This window comes from Ursus arctos, unplaced genomic scaffold, assembly GCF_023065955.2.
Source record: "Ursus arctos isolate Adak ecotype North America unplaced genomic scaffold, UrsArc2.0 scaffold_13, whole genome shotgun sequence".
NCBI classification, from domain to species: domain Eukaryota; kingdom Metazoa; phylum Chordata; class Mammalia; order Carnivora; family Ursidae; genus Ursus; species Ursus arctos.
The window spans coordinates 69,461,432-69,472,397 of record NW_026622797.1 but is presented as its reverse complement, the minus strand read 5'-3'; positions in this window follow the sequence as shown (position 1 = coordinate 69,472,397).

Genomic DNA, 10,966 nt, shown 5'->3' with positions numbered 1-10,966 from the left:
TCCAGTCTCCCATCGCTCTAACTATCTGCTGGCCCACCACTTTTCTACATACCACTAAGCTCCACCGACTCTAACTGGTCCCACATATCTCCACCCATCCTCCAGGACATCCAAACCATTCATCTGCCATTTATCTTTTTGCTTAAGCCAGACTTCCACCCTACCTAGAACAGGTAGGATTCTCAGGTACCCTCAATCAATCCACAAACTGCATCTATGTGACTTCAGTGAATGTTGTTCTTGAATCCTTTAGACCCAGACCAAAGGTTTCTCCCTGGTGGATAGCTTCATTGAAGAGTAAACTGGGGTTAAGTCCTCCAATCACACACTCTCAGAACCCACTAGATCTCTCCTTCATAGCACATGTCACAAATGGATTACATAATTATTTATGTTGCCTGATGCTCAATTTCCCTCAGCAGCTCCCTGAGAGAAAATACTACTCTTTCTTGCTCAGCAATGGATCCCTAGCTACTGAAGCCATTTATTTCATAAAGGAGTACTCAATAACTGTTTAATTAACTAATGGATAAATAAAAATATGTCCACAAATGGACATTAGTCTAGAGTCCCTTTGCCAACCATGTATATTAACCACACAATTGAACACTGCCCAACAGGACCCCATTAAATATCTTTATTGATAATCTTCACTGATGGCTTAATGGCAACACTTATGTTGTGACTGTTATTAAATTTGTGAGATGTGTCAGAATCTTAGAACCATAGAAAGAAACCATAAAAATATTTTTTAAATATTGTGAGAAAAAAATACAATATTGTGAGATAAAACCTATTATATAATCTTAAAAGAATGAGTGGATTGATGAAATTCCCTCAATATCAACACATTTGATAAATGCTTAGTGATATTGGGGGAAATCCTCAGAATAAAAAGATAGTACCAATAAGAAAACAAACAAAAACAACAACAAAACCAAGTACCACTGACTTTCCTATACCCAAGCCCTAAGATTAGCTGAATCTAAAGCCAGATTATATTGTCTGGCAAGCACACATAATTCACAGGGAGAGTGGAAAATTGTATTAGAATCAGTGTTAGAAATCAGGTTAAAGGAAACATATCTATGCAACCACTTAGCCTACCTGGGTTCTTCTGTCTCAGGTGTCCTCAGAGAGGTCTCTTGTCTGGCCCTTCCTGTACTGAATTCAGCTTTCTCATTTAGGTTAAATCTTAGGCACTTCCCATGCTAGATTGAATCTACAGTGCACACACTGCCCCCCCCCCCCCAAAAGCACAAGACCCTCATGTGAGTCCATATTTCACGTGGAGGAAGAGAACAGGATCATAGGAAGTCATCCAAGTTGACGTGAGGGAAGACTCTCCCAATATTAGATGAGTTCTTTGGGACAGTGTTGCCACTGAAAGAACAGGATGAAGCTAAGGATATAGGAGACTTGGAAAAAAAATCCCATGTGTCAGAAGAGAAAGAACCAATGAATGGAATTCTGGAGGTGTCAACAGCTAAGATAGGAATGCATCAATGTTTTGACATGACACAACATCCAGACAAAAGATGAGCAGTAACTAGTCATAAGACCAAACTGTGGTACAGGAGTCAGATGGGATCAGTGATGGCAGCAGAGTAAGTTGTGGTCTTTGAAAGACAGTTTCAAAATTCAGTTAAGTGTGAAAATGTTGGAGAATGTCTAATTTGAAACCAATTGTCTTCACTTTTTAAAATATTTTTTATTATGTCAGTCACCATACAGTACATCCCTAGTTTTTGATGTAAAGTTCCATGATTCATTACTTGTGTATAACACCCAGTGCACCATGCAATACGTGCCCTCCTTAATACCCATCACCAGCCTATCCCATCCCCCCACTCCCCTCCCCTCTGAAGACCTCAGTTTCTTTCCCAGAGTCCATAGTCTCTCATGCTTCATTCCCCCTTCTGATTACCCCCCCTTTCTTCTTCCCTTTTCTTCTCCTACCAATCTTCCTAGTTCTTATGTTCCATAAATGAGTGAAACCATATGATAATTGTCTTTCTCTGCTTGACTTATTTCACTTAGCATTATCTCCTCCAGTCCCATCCATGTTGCAGCAAATGTTGAGAAATCGTTCTTTTTGATGGCTGAGTAATATTCCATTATATATATGGACCACATCTTGGTTTCAATCAAGAGGCCTTGCCCAGCAAACTGAAGGAGCAAACCCCTTTTTTTGCCTTCTGGATCCTTTCCTAAAACTATTATGTTGCAATTACTAATCATAGACAGTACTAGGGTAACCTGTGGAAAATCCAAACAGGATCAGGACTCTTCTGGTTCCAGCAGGAAGGAAGTGCTGGTACCCTGTGGTGATATACAGTGTTCTAGAGATGTCTCTCAGGATCCCTCCCCTACACTTTTCAGGTAAACAGTAATCTAGGACTTCTGTGGGAGGATTTTGCAGATGGGATTAAGGTTACTAATCAGTGTTCTTTAAAATAAAGAGATTATCTTAGATTATCTAAGTGGTCCAATGTAATACATGAGCCCTTAAAGCCAGAGAGATGAAATATTACTGATTTTGAAGATGGAGGTGGGGTCCACAAGCCAAGGAATGTGGGCAGCCTCTAGAATCTGAGATTGACCTTTGACCAACAGCCAGCTAGGTAATAGGGACCTCAGTTGTACAACCACAGGAACTGAATTCCACCAACAACCTGTATGAGCTTGGGAAGGAATTCATCCCCAGAGCCTCCAGAAAAGAACACAGCCTTGCCAACATTGTGAATTCGGCCTTGTAAAACCAGGAGCAGAGAAAGTATCTGAACCAACTCAGATTTCTGACCTATATAACTGTGAGAGAGTAAGTTTCTACTGTTTTCAAGCAACTAAGTTTGCAGTAATTTGTTACAGAAGCAATAGAAAATTAACACATCTGGCTTGTCTACACCGACAGAAAATTAAGGTTTATGTTTATGCCTAGTCCAGGGGTCTACCTTCTCTTCTGCCCTAGAAGGAGTATAAAAAAACACCCACTGACACCTGAGCATGCATTTTTGGGTTTCAAAGCCCTGCCACACACTCAACTGTATTAGTCAGAATTCTCCAGAAAAATATAAAATCTCTTCATACATATACATGAAGAGATTTATTTTAAGGAATTCGCTCATGCAATTGTGAGAGCTGACAAGTCCATCAGGCTAGAAACTGAGGGAGCTTGTTTCATTCTTGAAACAGAATTCCTTCTCTTTGAGAAAACTGTTTTTGCTTTTACAGCCATCAACTGATTGGATCAGGTCCACCCCTTCTGTTATGTGTAATCTCCAACTCATCTACAACTGAATGTAAATGTCAAGCACATCTGCAAAATCCTTCGCAGAAGCACCTAGACAAGTGTTTGACCAAACAACTGAGTACCAGAGCCTAGCCACATAAAATTTTACTTCCCCACTTACCAAACACAGATCAAAAAAATCTCTTCTGAATGATTCAATACTGAAAAATCCAGTTCTATTTCATATCTGTACATAAATTCTTTTTTGGAGCATTTCATCCAAGATGTCAATGCATTTCGATATTTATTTAGAACTGAGGAACTAAATAAAATAAATTCTCAGTGATTTTGCCTGTATCTGATATTAACATACTGACAATTTATTCTAGCAACTGATGTTGCCTTCATGGCACTTGTGGATGGTCCTGTTAAAAAATACTCATTTTCCTGCTCATATGTCAAAGTCCAGCTTAGACATTACCCTATAAAAGGAGTTTTCTTAGATCTTCCTAGATGCAATTATTCTCCTTGCTTCCCATCCCAACCTCTATTATTTTATTGAGGCTAGGCTGATATTAGAGTCATTGTGATATGTGTTTGTTCTCCCACTAGATTATAAGATAACACATATGATGAAGGTTAACATGAGCTGAGCAGCAGTGCCTGCCCCACATGGTAAGCAGATATTTAATAAGCATGTACTGTTTCCTTATTCCTGGAAGGAAGCAGTGTTTAATTTATCTTCTTAGACTTCCATGACCCCAGCAGTGCCATGCATATGCTCAGAAGCACTTGTCAAAGTGGGTTGTGTTTAATTCAAAATCATCAGATTCTAAATGAACTAAAAGTCACATTATATCTTAGATATATGAACACAGGCTCAGTTTTTTTTTATAAATTATTTTTTTAAAGATTTTAGTTATTTGTCAGAGAGAATGAGAGAGAGAGAGACAAGCAGGGGGAGCAGCAGCATAGGGAGAAGCAGTCTCCTCCGTGAACAAGGAGCCTGATACAGGACTCGATCCCAGGACCCTGGGATCATGACCTGAGCCAAAGGCAGACACTTAACTGACGGAGTCACCCAGATGCCCCATAATGGAAACTAGAAATGCCATATTTAATTGAACATTTGACCCACTGCAATAAAAGCCATTGCACTGACAATAGTGATAGTAGTACCTTACCTAAATTCATAGATGCACTATGTATGTTTATCATACTCCCTTCACCCTCCTAAAACATTACTTGATTCATAAAAATTTTAGCTATTTTGTGCTTCTTCAACAAATATGAACTAGCATACATAATCTTCTCTTAATGTGACATATATCAGATCCATTTTGCATTTATTTGCAACCAAAAAAAATTTTGTTCAACTCTTAGATACTGAAATGCAGAAAAAAAATCCTGCTGCTAACAACTAATATGTAATTGTTTCTACAATTAAATTTTTCTTTTTCTAACCTGTTCCTGTTAGAGTCCCTGTTTTGCCTTCTACGAAGGTAATCCTTCTCTACATGTTGGTCCTCTCAGCTGCTCTCCTGACTCCCAAACCTACATCTTCAACTACCCACAGCATACTCCCCCTTGAATGCCCATCTGGCTGCCTCTGTGAAACTCTTCATCTTCTCAAAGAGAAACGGTGTCTGCTCCTTACTCCCCAAGTCACTAATCATTAACGCTATCACTCTTCTTTCAGACTCATTCAGGCTTAACAACATAGCTATCACCTTCTGTTCTTTCCTCTCCCTTACATCATCTCAGGGTTCACCACATTTATTCCATTCTTTATTTCCAATTTCTCTCCACTCTATCTTCCTTTTTTCATACCCCCTTGCATATTTCAGATTCTTAGTCACTCCACACATAAGCTATTATAACAGTGTCTAAACTATTCCTAAGACAGCAATTTCATCACATTGTTCTTGTCCCAAAACTTCAATGACTTCTAAACCTCAGAATTTCTCCTAATAATCTCCATCAAAGATCAGCTTTTCTTTCTTCTACACATTCTTTTTTTTCCCCTTGTACACTCAGCCCCAATTTTTTCTTCCTCCTAAAGCCTTCTTCTGCCTACCCAGCTGGAAAAGACCTCTTCTTCCACAAAATTTAGTATTTGTTCCACTCATTTAGCAATAATTACTTATTATCTTATCTGCTGTGGTTCAAGCTGTTGCTGTTATTTAAATTTCTTCCTGTGTATCTTGTTTCTCCAACTGGAATATAAATGTTGAGTCTGAGGAATAGCAGGGAACCAGAGACTTAAATTTCCCTGCATCCTTCACATACTTAGCCTAGTATTTGACTCATAAGTAGACACCAAATAAATAAATAAATACTGCTCTTTTTTTTTTCATTATCCCTTTTATTGCTATTAAATATGCTGGTTCCAGAATCTAAAATATCCTCAATGTTCGGCTGGCTTTGAGTAACAAAGCAATAGAGGAGGAAACAAGCTAATCCATTTCCCCCTTATGTATTGTCTGTTATTTTTCAACCAAAGAATTTTGCTCATATTATGAATGTGAGTGTGAAAGCAGACCCAGACATTGCATCACAAATTTCTCATTAACCATCCCCAAGAAGTGCAGCATGCTGATGAGGTCTTATTCATCAGAGGTATTTCCTGGAGAAAAAAAAAATCTGCACCATTCTTTTATTTTGAAACATGGAATGTTGACCTTTGCACATTTGCAGGAATTTGCCATAATAGATAATGCCAATCACCAGCTTTATTAATGTCATAAACCAGATGAGATAGCCGCTCACAAAGCAGAGAACAATGGTCTAAGCTGTCCTCTGCTCGTTACAGCCCCTTTTGAAAATTTTACCATCACAATTATTCATTAGCGTTCCGTTCCTCTAGGTGATGAGGATGGTGTGGGCTTCAGTTCTGCTAATCACCTCTAGCTGATGCCCTCAGTCTCCCAGAGCTGTCATACACCACCTTTGGCAGTGTATCAGAACAGCAGGAAGGGAAAGATCACAAAATTGGAGTTAGAAAGATTATCTCAGTCTGAGCTGTGATTTGTTATGGGCTGAATTGTGTCTTCCCTGCCCTCAAAATTCATATGCTCAAACCATAATTCCCTAATCCCAAACTCCAAATGTGACTATATTTGGAGAAAGCATCTCTAAAGAGGTAATTAAGTTTAGGGGCACCTGGGTGCCTCAGTTGGTTAAGCCTCCGATGCTTGGTTTCAGCTCAGGTCATGATCTCTGGGTTGTGAGATCAAGCTCTTCATCAGGCTCCTTGCTTAGCAGGGAATCTGCTGGAGAGTTTCTCCCTCTGCCCCTCCCCTGCTTTCACTTGCACTCAAGCTCTTTCTCTCTCTCTCAAAATAAATAAATAAATCTTTAAAAAAATAAAGAGGTAATTAAGTTCAAAATGTGGTCATTAGTGTGGGCCCTAATTCAATACAACTGGTGTCTTTAAAAGAAGAGGAGATTAGGACATAGACATTCCAAGTGAGAAGACTATCTGAATCCATAGGAAGATGCCATCTGCAAACCAAGGAGGGAGATCTCAGAAGAAACTAACCCTGCTGATACCTTCATCTCAGATTTCTAGTCTCCAGAACTATGAAACAATAAATTCCTATTTAAGCCACCCAATCTGCATTATTTTGTTATGGGAGCACAGCAAACTGACACATGGTCCAAAGGGGGAAAAAATGGAAACAACTAAAACTTTATATTGGTTTGTTTGCTTTGAATTTATATAAGAGCATTATGAAACCCTTATTAACAGTACAAGTCTCCTTGATGTTTGAAATTTCAATGAGTCCTGGACTCCTACCAGGAAAGCTAGAAGGTAAAACTATGGAAGAATGAGCAGGAATTGCCTCCAGTGCTCTGGCTTCTGTTGCTTTTCAGCGTCTTCACACCTCTATCATCCCAAATGCCCACTGAAAGACTTTTGGGATTTTTTTTCCACTGTATAACACATAAGGATAGCATCAGTGACTTTCCCCCTCTTAACTCCTGAGCACCATAGCCCAATCATAACTAGAAAGAAATAAACCTTATTAACTCAAAGCATCATTCTGTTAGCAAAGTCTACTCACTTGCTTTAACCGATTGTAATAGAATCTTGTCTCTAGTAATAAATAGGGTCCAAATGTCTAAATGCAATAATTCCCAAAGGTTCCTAATTTATTGGTTTTTGACAATGATAAAAGAATTTATTGAAAGTCATTTTATTGATTTGATGTGACGTGAGTGCATATGTTTATAATATTGTACTTTTCTTTCTTTTTCATATTTTTCTAAAATAATTTTAGATGACTAAGTCTACACTCCTTAGCTGGAAATGCACACAGATTACATACATTGTTACACCAATTCAACAGGATCTATTTCAGTTCTGATACCTTCTTTGCTTCTTCCATACTAAATATTTGGAGATAAATTCCAGCATCCAGGACACATGGTCTGCCGCAGAATGAGTCCTCTTCACTCTATTCCTCACTGCCTGAGTTAGAAGGTCTGCGTTTGCATTCCTGATCATGGACAATCCCTACTATTTTTTTCTTTTTTTTTATTAATCCCAGCAGTGATTGTGTAATGTTGTAGCTCTGTTTCTCTAATTTGCACACCCTGTTTACGAGTCTCTTTGGCAGTTGCACTCTCTTCACAGAATCAGTGTTTTGTTTTTGTTTTTTTAATTTTCACTGTGATGATAGAAAATTTAAAGCCTAATTGATGGGTAACGTCTCCTCCAGCTTCAAGTCAAACTAAAAACAGATTCCCACTTGCACAATGTTTTATATTTCCTGTGTAATACCATTAAACATCCCCGCACAGAAGTAGCTTAGAACTTTGCTTCATGCCCAATACCTTCTAGATTACATATAAAACATATACACGGTATAAAAGAGTATTTTTATTAAAAAAAAAGAAAATCAGTTTATATTATTAGATAATATATATATTCAGCACTTGTCCTTCTCTGAAATTAATAGTAATTTTATTCACGGCAAATTAAATTTATTAGTACCATTTGAAATAACATTAAATTGATTATAAGTGTGATAAAGAATGTGATAACAAAGAGGTCAATTTAATTTTTTTAATGTTTTTTTATTATATTAAGTTAGCCACCATACAGTACATCCCTGTTTTCTGATGTAAAGTTCGATGATTCATTAGTTGCGTATAACACCCAGTGCACAATGCAATATGTGCCCTCCTTACTACCCATCACCAGCTTATCCCATTCCCCCACCCCCTCCCCTCTGAAGCCCTCAGTTTCTTTCTCAAAGTCCATAGTCTCTCATGCTTCATTCCCCCTTCCGATTACCCCCCTTTCTTTATACCTTTCTTCCCCTACCGATCTTCCTAGTTCTTATGTTCCATAGAGCAGAGAAATCATATGATAATTGTCTTTCTCTGCTTGACTTATTTCACTTAGCATTATCTCCTCCAGTGCCGTCCATGTTGCAGCAAATGTTGAGAACTCGTTCTTTCTGATAACTGAGTAATATTCCATTGTATATATGGACCACAGCTTCTTTTTTTTTTTTTTTAAAGATTTTATTTATTTATTCGACAGGGATAGAGACAGCCAGAGGGAGAGGGAACACAAGCAGGGGGAGCGGGAGAGAAAGAAGCAGGCTCATAGCGGAAGAGCCTGATGTGGGGCTCGATCCCATAAAGCCAGGATCACGCCCTGAGCCGAAGGCAGACGCTTAACCGCTGTGCCACCCAGGCGCCCCTGGACCACAGCTTCTTAATCCAGTCATCTGTTGAAGGGCATCTCGGTTCCTTCCACAATTTAGCTATTGTGGACAATGCTGCTATGAACATTGGGGTGCATATGGCCCTTCTCTTCATTACGTCTGTATCTTTGGGGTAAATACCCAGTAGTGCAATGGCTGGGTCATAGGGTAGCTCAATTTTTAACTTTTTAAGGGACCTGCACACTGTTTTCCAGAGTGGCTGTACCAACTTGCATTCCCACCAACAATATAGGAGGGATCCCCTTTCTCCACATCCTCTCCAGCAATTGTTGTTTCTTGCCTTGTCAATTTTTGCCATTCTAACTGGTGTAAGGTGGTATCTTAGTGTGGTTTTGATTTGAATTTCCCTGATGGCTAATGATTTTGAACATTTTTTCATGTGTCTGTTAGCCATTTGTATGTCATCATTGGAAAAGTGTCTATTCATATCTTCGGCCCATTTTATGATTTGTTTATTTGTTTCTCGCGTATTGAGTTTGAGAAGTTCTTTGTAGATCTTGGATACCAGTCTTCTATCTGTAGCATCATTTGCAAATATATTCTCCTATTCCATGGGCTGCCTCTTAGTTTTTTTGACTGTTTCCTTGGCTGTGCAGAAGCTTTTTATCTTGATGAAGTCCCACAAGTTCATTTTATCTTTTGTTTCTCTTGCCTTTGGATGTGTCATGAAAAAGGTTGCTTTAGCCAATGTCATAGAGGTTCCTGCCTATGTTCTCCTCTAGGATTTTGATGGATTCCTGTCTCACATCAAGGTCTTTCATCCATTTGGAGTTTATCTTTGTGTATGGTGTGAGAGAGTGGTCAAGTTTCATTCTTTTGCATGTAGCTGTCCAATTTTCCCAGCACCATTTATTGAAGAGACTTTCATTTTCCCACTGGATGTTTTTTTCCTTCTTTGTCAAAGATTAGTTGCCCAAAGAGCTGCGGGTCCATTTCAGGGTTCTCTATTCTGTTCCATTGGTCTATGTGTCTGTTTTCATGCCAGTACCATGCTGTCTTTGTGATCACAGCTTTGTAGTACAGCTTGAAATCCGGCATTGTGATGCCCCCAGCTTTGTTTTTCCTTTTCAACAGTTCCTTGGAGATTCGGGGCCTTTTCTGGTTCCATACAAATTTAAGGGCTGTTTGTTCCAGTTCTTTGAAAAATGTCATTGGTATTTTGATTGGGATAGCATTGAAAGTGTAGATTGCTCTGGGTAGCATGGACATTTTAACTATGTTTATTCTTCCGATCCATGAGCATGGAATATTTTTCCAACTTTTTGTGTCTTCTTCAATGTCTTTCAAGAGTGATTTATAGTTTCTAGAATATAGATCCTTTACCTCTCTGGTTAAGTTAATTCCAAGGTAACGTATGGTTTTTGGTGCTATTGTAAATGGGATGGATTCCCTAATTTCTCTTTCTTCAGTCTCATTATTCGAGTATAGAAATGCAACTGATTTCTGAGTATTGATTTTGTATCCCGCCACATTACTGAATTGCTCTATAACTTCTAATAGTTTGGGAGTGGATTCTTTTGGGTTTTCCATATAGAGTGTCATGTCATCTGCGAAGAGAGACATTTTGACTTCTTCCTTGCCAATTTGGATACTTTTTATCCCATTTTGTTGTCTGATTGTTGTTGCAAGGACTTCTAGTAGTATGTTGAATAATAGTGGCGAGAGTGGGCATCCTTGTCGTGTTCCTGATCTTAAGGGAAATGCTTTAAGCTTTTCCCCATTGACAATGATATTTGCTATAGGCTTTTCATAGACGGTTTTTATGAGATTGAGGAATGTACCCTCTATCCCCACACTCTGAAGGGTTTTAATCAGAAAAGGATGCTGTATTTTGTCAAATGCTTTTTCTGCATCTATTGAGAGAATCATATGATTTTTGAAATTTTCTTTCTGTATAAAATGTGAGACACCAATCGATTTGCAAATGTTGAACCACCCTTGCATCCCAGGGATGAATCCCACTTGGTCATGATGGATAATCTTTTAATGTACT